Below are 11,389 nucleotides of genomic sequence, written 5' to 3'. Positions count from 1 at the left end.
CGATACCCCCTTCTGGAGTAGATAAGGCACCGACAGATGGCTGTCCTCTACCTCTGACCCAGGTATCAAATGTAGTTCCCAAAATCTACTACTCTCTACTTCACCAGCTGTCGTCGAACCACTACTAATGGGCCTATATAGTCAAGTACGTCCTGACAGCCTGGGTCCTAACGCATTGTGTAGGTGCAATAGGTGTTGGAGTTTTGAAAGTACTCCAGGATGGTCTACTAACAGGACATCACTGGAGGAGGCCCACTCTGTCGGTCGAGGGCACTCACCCGGTTTTATAGGGCAGCCTCGGAGCCCTAGCCCTAACAGTTAGCCAATTAGACTCCTAATTATAAACCCTCAACCTAATATTGTATTGAAATCCTACCTTTAACACATGTACAACTGTATATTAGCATTAGTCACTGAACCTGAACCATTATTATACTATCATTTAAAACACAGCACTAATTTTTAACTAAACAGGAGTTAATAATTTTTTAATCTAATCAATTTCAAAAACTACTGTCAGCCTATCCCAAGGAGGCGTCAGAGAACCTCAGAGATGTGCACAAGTCAGGAACTTTGGTTGGAGTGTATAAAAATACAAACCAGTTTTATTTGGTTTTACAAAGCAAGCAATCTAAAACTACAAAGAGAAGAGAGTCTTTAAGAGAAAGAAATAAAGAAAAAGCCTCGTCCTCTTCTCCCAAGGAATCCAGGAACCCCGCTCCTCCTGCACGACTCTAGGCTTTACGTTTTATATCTCTACAACATCCTCATTTTAATATTACCACATAGCATCTATCTACAAAACATCCAACAAGTTCAAACTGATGTTACCATGACTTTGCAGAAAATAGTGAGCTTTACCTCATCTGTCACTTACATCAGAGGACAAGGAACTTTTGAACTTCTTCTTCTTCTTCACTTTTTTTGAGGTTGTTATCGAAGGATTTCTGCAAGATGCATGAACACAGCTCCTGTATTGCCTCAGAATTTCAGGTGGAAGCCTAAGTTCAGTTCCAGTTTAGTTCACGCTGCACAAGTTGTGCAAATTCCTCAGAAACTGGTGCAACACATGAAGTTATGTTAATTTGTCTCCAATTTTAATTAAATAAAATTGTTAAAAGTAGACCTGAATAGAGCTTGTCTTGGCCACATATAGTGGAACTTTCAACAGAGCACTAAATTATCAATCAGATTAAATTTTTTACAATTTTCACAATTACGTTAAACTTCCACGGTGCTTTCATAAGAAAAATAACAACACAGAAACATATGTGTGCTTAATGGAACGTTTTTAAGATATATGATATAAACAGATGCCAAATTCTGTGGCCCAGTCATGTTAATGTTTTCAGCCCCTTTAATCCTTTCTCTTTCCAGCGCTTCCCCTACTGTTTAAAAGAAGCACAGTTTCATGATGCATATGATCAGTTTATTATTTCAAGAATTTTCAGCTGTTTAAGAAGTGTTATGTAAATGTGCAAATTTGTGTTATTTCTCTATACATCTAGGAAAGGAATGATAGACCATTTAATACTCACCTTGGGCCCCAGACTCCATGTCTTCTTTGTGGAGAGGAATTTCACAGATAAGACAACACAATAAGTCCTGTGCAAGTTACTGCTCCAAATTTGAAAATAGTCATTATGGTGATCCTTTATCAGCTAATCGGTTTTATTTTCTCAACAGTTATTAATGGTAATCTATTCAGGACAGATGTAGTCATTAAATGTGATAGTATGCCTAAGTTTTATATGAACAAAAGGTTAGTTCATTTGTTAAATGCAGCTGTTCTATTTTCATTACATTCGATGGGAAGAGTAATATTCTATAGATTGTATAATATTCCAGTCCACAAGAACGGGCCTTTGAAGAGAGCTTGAATTATTTCCTATTTTAAGAAAGTAAGTTTGAGAACCACTGAGTTAGTGGTATTATAGCCAATTTAATATTAAACGTTACTGAGAGAAATTTATTTTCAACTGGTTTGTTTTAACCTTTTAACTCTTTATTACAGATGCTATTCTCTAAACTATGATCAGACACTGGTATGAGTTAAATGACCTTTAAAGAATATCTAAATAATTGCATTTAAATTATTTAATAAAAAATATCTAATTATTAATTATATAAACAAATAATAATTTAAATAATAATAAATGATAATAATTAAAAAATCATTTTATATTTACACATAGTTACCAATAACTTAAAACATAAACCTGTTACATGTTAGCATTGACAGGATTTTTACATAAGAAGGAGACCTAACTTCCCTTTGTGATGTAATGTCAAGTTCTTCAGAACAGTGGTGATGAGGAATTACTTTCCCTGGCTGACTTCTAGTTCCCCTTTCAGGGTTAATCACAATGAGAACAACATGTGACAATTGATCTAATATGTCCCAGGTTTAAGTAAAGCTTGGCAACAAACTGCAGTATATTTGCAGCAAACTACAGCTCAGAAACACACTTGGGTTGAGCTGAGATAACCAATATAACCACTCTGTCTTTTGGGGCTCAGCAGCAAACATATCTTAATCTATTTGGCTACATATATGAATACATTTCAATTATTATGTGCTTTAGATAGAAGGCTATTATAAATTATGAAATGCAAGTGGAATAAAGAACGTGTAGGTACAGACCAGCCCAGACTGACGTTAGCATTCACTGATGTGTAGTTCAAGAGTAAACAGTAATAATCTTTAAACTAGACTTGCAAGCAGCAGTGAAAATAATGTTTAAAAAATAGTAATTCAAACTTCCAACTGGTGAGAACACTACCTGAAAATGCTCTCTTGTGCCTGCCAGGTGCTTGCTAGGATTATACCAGTTTAATGTTAGCAAAAATTAACATTAATTGGGAAACCAGATGCACAAATGTAATTCTATTTTCTCAGTATGATGTTACTAACGTTTTGGTTTGATTCTGAAAGGAGGATAAATAATGATTATATGATACTGATGGTTGCATGTGGCTTCTGTTCTTCCATTACTGTGGAAGTGAAAATGAAAATACCGTATTTTACCATCAAATCTTACAGTAGCCTACTATTAATGTCTGTTCTTGGTTTTGGCTCCAAAAAGCATCAAAATTTACAGTATTTTACTGTATTTAGAGAGAGCAGTACCTTACTGTTAGAATTTGGCTGTATTTTTACAGCAATTTATTACAGTGTATATTTTCTTTTACAAAGTTGGTGTTTATTTTTGATGGATTGGAGAGTTGTTTTTCTTTTGGAAGCAACTGCCAGCTCTTATAGAGAATAAAAATACATTCACACAAAGTGTCACTTGTGTCTTTGAGTAACTTAAAATTAACTAATACAAACTTTCTTACACTTGGAAAGTGCATGTTAATGTGATTTATGAGCTAAAATCATCCAAACAAAGCTGGAACAGCTGTCTTTTTGAGTCTGTTAGCAATAAAAACATTTGAATCAGACTGACAAGTCCTGCTTTAAAATAAGGCCATTTTGTGGAAAATGAGGTGTTCTGAGAATAGACCTCAGATGGCTGATGCACAGCAATTATATCAGAATACTTAAAAAGTAAAAAACAATTCTAATTTAACACTGGACAACCAGTTGATCACTTGAAATCTTCAGCAAAGTTTGAAATTTAATGTGACTCATGCAAGGACTGTAAATCAGTCTGTATTTATCTATAAACTAATTTGGGTAATTCTTACAGTATCTGTTGTCCACAGCGGATTTATTTTGTATGACAAACTTGTCTTTCAGTTTATTAAATCACTGCAGCATCTGTTGGCAGCAGAACAGTTGCTAATAATAATAATAATAATAATAATGATAATAATAATAATAATAATAATAATTGAATTTTATTGCACTTATCAAAACAAGGTTACAAAGTGCTTCACATAATCACACAAAAACACACAAAAGAATAAAAGAGCTAAACGAACAACATAAAGGAGCCAGATAGAAGACCCTTGCTCAAGGATCTCACAGTGCAAGCAGGGTCGTACAGGGATAAAAGAGCTGAGATATAATGAGGAGTCAGACCATTAAGTTCTTTGAAAGTGTTAAATAGAACTTTGAAATGTGCCAGCTGTAGCTGAAGCTCTGCCCACACACACCAAAAACAATCTGGTCCAACCAAATCATCTCAAAACAAAAAGAAAATTATATCAAATATTGGAACGAAACCACAAAATCACAAAGTAAATTAGAATTGTATTTGACCCTAAATAGAGAGCACATGGTGGCTGAGTACCTGACCACCGTGACTGAAAGAAAACTGAGAAAAACGCTGACAACGTAGAGACTGAGTGGACACAGCCTGGCCATAGAAACAGGCTGTCACAGGCAGAACAGGCTCCTCAGGGAGGCCAGGCTGTGTTCATAAAGGAGAAGTTGAGACAGAATCTCACTTCCTATTATACTGTGACAAATATAAGGATTTGAGAGAAGTTTTCTTTGGAAAAAATAAATCATATATATCCTGAATTTATCCACCTCCCTGATCTTCAGAAACTGCCCTATTTATGTGGGGAGAAAAGTCAATGTACAGTAATAGCTGCAAAATATATTAAATCTCGTCATAATCTGAGAGAAATAGTGTGATTACATCCGTAAAAATGCCTTTTATTATATTGTATTTAATATTATTGTTTGTATTTATATATTATTGTATAATTATTAATCATCTGTCAATGTTTGTAATTTTCTGTACTGCTTTGGCGATGTAGGTTTTTAATCTGTCATGCCGATAAAGCTTATTTGAATTTGAATTTGAAATCAATTCTAAAACATACTAGAGATCAGATAGTAACAACGGCAGATGCCACTGAGCATGTGCAGGAACGATGACAGGACTTTGCACTGAAGTTCTTTGAGAAATTTTCAATGTAGCACAAAGTCAAGACGTTGTGATATGTAGCTGTTTGTACACACAATAATATTGTTGGAAAAGTGTAAAAGAAAAAGTATTTAGTTTGTAGTTGCCCTTTAAAGTTGTAATGCCTCCATTTTTCCCTAACAATTTTTGTTTGTGTTGGACTTTGAGGTGCAAGTACAGTATATGGCTACTTCCTGGAGGTAATACGTGCCAGTCAGTCAGCAGCTACCACGTCTTGAAGCTAAAGAACCTTAAAGTGTTGCTGACGGCTGATAGCTGCTCCAACTGACTCCCATTCAAAAAGCCTCAACTTCTCTCTAGAAATACTAAGTCGGTCATTGTTTTCAAGGAGCCTTTATGGTCTGAATCTCTAAATTCAGACCCTCTAATAAGTGTGCTGGTGGTCATTTTGGGAATTATTGCTCTGTTAATAAGATTTGAAGACTTTGATGTAGCTTTGAATTCCAGTTTGGGAATTGTTTTGTTTGGTCATGTACCATTAATGCATGTTACTAACTTGGCTCCCTCCCCGGAGTTTTTTGTGCCTTCTCATCTTGCAGGAAACCCTGGGATGCAGGCCGAGCCTTCGCGGTCCTGTTGGTGTCCTCCCCCGGCTATTGCTGCTGTTATTATTATTGTTATTATTGTTGTTATTCTATGGTCTAGAGCTGGGGCCTGTCTCAGAAAGCAGGTTTAGTGAAAACTCTGAGTTTGTTCACCCTGAGATGAGGGAAACTCTGGCTTTTCAGTTTCAGAAAGAGAGTTACCTCAAACTTGTGGTCAGTAACTGACTCTGTGATGCAAACCTGCTCGCTGGCAGGTTTTCTTCTGTTTCATTTCCTCATTCATTCAGTCCGTGTCAAAATGCATTCATTAGCGGAGGTTTACTGTCTGTCAGAATCTAAATCCTGGTTGGATATTAGTTTAGTTAATCAGGACTTTCTAAAGTCACTGCTTTTATTTACATCAGTCATTTCTTTGAACAGCAGTTTTTTCTCTCACATTCAGATATTACACAGCATGAATTCATCCTCAGCTCAGAGTAAAACCTCTGCATGTCCTTCTGTTATAACAGCTGAACATTGTTAGAGCAGCTCCTGACCTGACATCTTTACTGCACATAATGTGTAATCTCATTTTAATTAAAACAATCGGTATGAAGCTTTAGACACGTAGGATCAATGAATAATTATGTTTATCAGTCATGGTGTGATTGGTCACAATGATGGAACATTATTCCTATAATATTGGAGATTATATGTTAATATAGTGAGTGAGCAGGATCGTGGTGCGGCTGCAGAATGTAGTTTAAAAGTGATATTTTTAAATAGGAGCATAATCTTAATGCATTTTCACAGCATTTCAGTGACAATATTTAAATTTACTACATTTGTTGAAGTAGCAGACATAAAGTCACTGAATGTTGTTGAGCTGAGATACAAATAGACGTCTAAAAATTTAAAATCTACTATATTTTAACCTCGACGCCTTTTCAAGTACAAATCACCCAAAACATTATTACTGATCAGACTGTGAGTTTACAGTCATGTCTCTGTGTCTTTGATCTAATATATGTTTTAAATCTTGAACTATATTTTTCATCTTCAGTTGCTGCTTCCTGTGTTTTGTCCGTCAGATTAAAGCTGAACAAATATATTTAAAATGTAACGTAGCTGCAGCCTGATACACAGTCAGATTCCACTTTATCATCATTAAGGAAATGTAAGTCTGGTAAATGATGAACTAACGGACAACACTGAATAAAACTTTATTGCATTAACTTATTGACACTTTTCCCATTTATTTTTTTTTTAAAGATTAATATCTCTAAATCCACTGGATTAAAATGGAGGCTCTGCCTTTTACTTTCCTGTTGCCATGGTGACTCGTAGTATTGGGGCTTCATTGATGATGGCTTTTTTTATTCATCATGCACGAGCTTTACTCAGAGTGAACATACTCAGAGTTGACTGAACTGACTCTGACCAGCTGCTCTGAGGGTTCATCAACTCAGAGTTCAAGGTTAAACTCAGAACCTGCTTTCTGAAACAGGCCCCTGCTCTATGTGAAAAGTGCCCTGAGATGACTTTTGTTGTGATTTGGCGCTATATAAATAATTGATTGATTGATTGATTGTCTATGGCATGAGATGCGACAATTGATCCAAATCACAAGCAGTCTGTTGATTTGGCCATTTCATACAGAAAAGTTGTGGTCATTTAGCAAAAATGCAAGCTGTGGTAAGTATTGCAGAGATCTCTTGAATTTGCATGAATTATTGCAATCACAAAATTGCAATTCACTGGAGGGACTATTTAATCTGAGGATACATTGCTGCACCCTTTAAATGTGATGTTGATTAAAGCATGACAGGCTGTAAAGTTTTACAAAACTGTTACCTGTTCTCTGCACCGGTGCTGAATATTAACAAAGTTGGATAAATTACTTTTAACCCGGTAGGTCATCAGTGGCACTATTCACACTTCCTCCTCTACTGTCCAGTCTCTTTGACTCATCAGCTATTGAACTGAGCTTTTATATCTGAACAATATGACCAGGACTCACATTTTTTATTTCTTTCTAGCTATGTGGAAAAGTGATGTTTTCATATCACAGATGAACAAAGGCATTAAAATGTGTCTTATAATTAAAACATGAGATTCAGCTGCTATTAAAGAAACATATGTACTGCTGAGTATTTACAAAAACAAAAAAATATCCAGACATAAAGCATGAACCACAGGTACATAATCTATATAAACCTTATATCCTGATTTGGGTGCGGCCCTGAAGCTTTCTGCTTCCATCAGCATGTTTTTCTTCCTCTTTCTGGGCATTTTCCACTGAAAAAATGTGATCTTACATTTGAGGATGTGAAAATTAAAAGATGTGCTGGTTTTAAAGTCATGCCATCCTAGTGGATCTTATTGAGTTAATTACTAATAACAAATGCACTATTACAGTAAATGCACTATTCCCCCCTGTTTCAGTCATACTTCCTGAAACATCAGTGCCCACCTGTTTTAGGACATAACTTGGCCTTTAAAATGATGAACTATATACTTGTAGCACAGAAAGGGTTTGGGAAAGTAGTGTACAGTAAGATGCTACCACAACAAAGGAACTGTTGTTCAGAGCTACATTAACACATAGTTTATTGTACAAAAATGAAACTTTAGGCCTTCACTGTATTCAGGATGGGTTCAATCAGACTAAACCAAACACACATTTGCATTTTCACACCATACATCTAAAAAGCAATTAGCATTGATCTCCAGACCGAAGTCTGAGTCAAATTCTGATACAGAATTTGTTGCAAAGTGTTTTAAAAGAGCCACATTGCACCGTCAGCACCTTTTTTCTTACAGCTTACAGCAAAAAGTCAACTTTACTACGATTTTACAAAAACATTAAAACTTTTTAAAACTGATCAAGCCTGAAACATGCAGATCCCAGGCTTTATAGATCTCTGTTAAATTATTTTGAGAGACAGGTCATGTGGTAGATTTCTTGTGATAAATTTCAGTTTCCATTTACTTTTATTTGAAATGTAAAATGTTTGCAAGTTTGTAGTCATTTCAGAAATAAATGCACAATGGAGCACGTGTAAATTTGTTCACGTTTTGTGGCTGTTTAAAGTAGTGCTGTCACTACACAATTCTTTAGTGCCAATTCTATTGCAGGTATCATCATGAAGTAACATTAAACTTAGTGAAATATTGTGACAACAGTCTGACTCAGTGTGACTCCTGGAGCCAACTGTCAATCACAGCTGTCAATTAACGCCCAGACGGCAGACATCAAAGCTACTACAAGTCTTCAGATCTTATTAAAAGAGCAATAATTCCCAAAATGACCACCAGCACACTTATTAGAGGGTCTGAATTTAGAGATTCAGACCATAAAGGCTCCCTGAAAACAATGACTGACTTAGTATTTCTAGAGAGAAGTTGAGGCTTTTTGAATGGGAGTCAGTTGGAGCAGCTAGCGGCTGTCTGTGGCACTTTAATGTTCTTCAGCCTCAAGATGTGGCAGCTGCTGATTAGTTTAAATTAAATGCTTGGTGAAGTGAGCTAACTACTTTTGTTTGGCCCATCAACAGCAGTGTCTGTTCAGCCAAAGTGACACCTATGTCTGTTGCTTTCTATGTAAGAACAACCCAGTGGTGTCTAGACAGATGCCATCCTGATAGTGGAAACTGGAGCAAAGTGCATCAGACGGATTTGAAAGAGTTCAAGGGGACACATATTTGGCACATTTCCAGGTCTATATTTATATTCTGGGGCTCTACTGGAATATTTTTGCTTGATTTCCAGTTAAAAACACCTCATTTATCTTAAACTGGCCTAGAGTCCTGCACTGGGGCGGGTAACCTCCAAAAAAGTTGTATAAGGGGTAAAAGACATAATTATATAAATTCACCGGTACGAGTATGAGTAAAAATCAATGAAATGCGGACGGGTAGCAGGTGAGAACAAAAAAAAGATAAGTCAGAAATGAAAATGATTTGCTGTATTTTGAACATCTAAATCAGCTGATAGTATCAAGTCTAATCAGCCGCCAGGTCTTGAGCCTGTCAGTGGATTACTATTGAACTTCAGAGTGTGTTGCAGACATATAAGGTTATAAGGCATAGAAGTGAGCAGCCATTATAACATTAGTATATACATCATTGAAGTGGAGCCTGCGGGGGAAGCATCGGGACCGTCAGGGTGAAACAGTCCGTGGAGCAGAGATGTGCAGAGAACCCAGTATTTATATTTGTATCTGTATTTGTTGAGGCAGCAAAATTATTTGTATTTGTATTCGAAAGTGGAAAGAGGCTTAAAAATCCTGTTTTTCTTTTTATTACGCTTTTAATTTTAGAAAATTAAAGTGTTACAATAAGTGTTCATGAATGAACTACCTTATGAAGGAGGTCTTCACACTGGGTCTCGAACTGGAGTCTCTAGATCATAGACGACTGCGCTGACTACTGAGCTAAAACTTTACTCATCACCTCATTGCAGACAGACCTCTACCTATTTATACACCCATAACACAGAGACAGCACAGCGTGTAATGTGTAGAGAAGTCGATTCTTGCTTTGCACTTTTAATTTATTTCATTTATATTTTTCACAACCTAACTTTGTGGAAAGGAGAAGGGAAACAACAGGTTATGGAGAGTCCCTTGGGACCACTTCGTCAGTAGCTCAGCTTTATCTCTGGGGAACACCCCCAACTCCAGGAGTGATGTCCAAATTAGGAAATGTGCATCATGTAGCAGGTGGATGTGACTCCCCTCGTTGAGACCTGCTGATAGACATAACAGCGGAGCAGAGGAGAGACACTGAGATAGTGATGTAACTGAACTGTCTGGTGGTATTTGACATGTTTTTTTTTCTTCCTGAAAACAAAAAATTATTAAAATATTTGTATGAAACAAATATTTAAAAAAGAAAACACTATTTGTACTTTGCTGAATAATGTATTTGTATTCGAGCAGACCCCTACCATGGAGGAGCTGCTGTGTTCACCTGCACAGATAGGAAACGCCTCGGCTGACAGGATGTACCACTCTATTTGAAAAAAAACTTCTTCTTTGTTTATAACAATGCTTGGCAACCAGTGTATTAGGTGCATTATCGCCACCTTCTGCTTCGGCGTGTGGACCAGAGATTAAATCCGACCCATTAATCCTGAACTCCAGTCTTCCTAAATTCTTCCTTCAGATATTGTCTTTGTTGATCATACTTTGTACTATCTATGATTGTATGCATAAAAGTCTCCTCAGCCAGGTGGAAAAAATAAGTGCATATATTGGTATCAGCATCATATCGGCAAAAATGAGATGGAAAATATCGGCATATCGGATATCGGCAAAAAATCCAATATTGTGCATCCCCAGATATAAATGACAGATGAACAAAAAAACTGAAAACGAACCCTTTAATCTAAACTGGTTGAGAGTGCTGACATTCACTAAACTTTTACTTTGCTTCATTCAATTTAATATAAAAAGGTTTAAGATTTAAAGTGACTTCAGTCAGAGCTGTTCTTACTGCACATCAAAGCAGCTGCATTATGAAGTTTACAGTTTACTTCTCCCAGAACTGCTGCAAGTGGTGTGAATGTTGCTGCTGCACAGAGCCTCGTGCCTCTAGAGGTCCTGCAGTCTTTCACTGTTTTCTTCACTGAATCTTTTTTTATTTCCCAACAAATTTCAAGTCAGCTTCAAGTCAGTGTTCATGTCTGACACTTTCAGAGTTCTAGTAAATGCTCTTGTTAGGTCTATTTCTTAGGCAAATAAAGTCTACATATTTCTAACCCATCATAGATAATAAATACAGCTGTTCACATCATATGTTTCTTAATTTACAAATAGTTGTGTTATTCTACAAAAAAGAAAAAGAATGAGAAGAAATGAGCAATATATTTTAAAGCTCATGAGAAACCTTGAGAAGCAAATTGATGGGAACAAATACATTCATTGGTGTGAGTTAACACCCAGGACACTTTGGTTCTGAAGGTTGTCTGATGCATTTT

Source organism: Thunnus maccoyii, chromosome 4 (assembly GCF_910596095.1).
Source record: "Thunnus maccoyii chromosome 4, fThuMac1.1, whole genome shotgun sequence".
NCBI lineage: Eukaryota > Metazoa > Chordata > Actinopteri > Scombriformes > Scombridae > Thunnus > Thunnus maccoyii.
Note: the sequence above shows the minus strand (reverse complement) of the source record.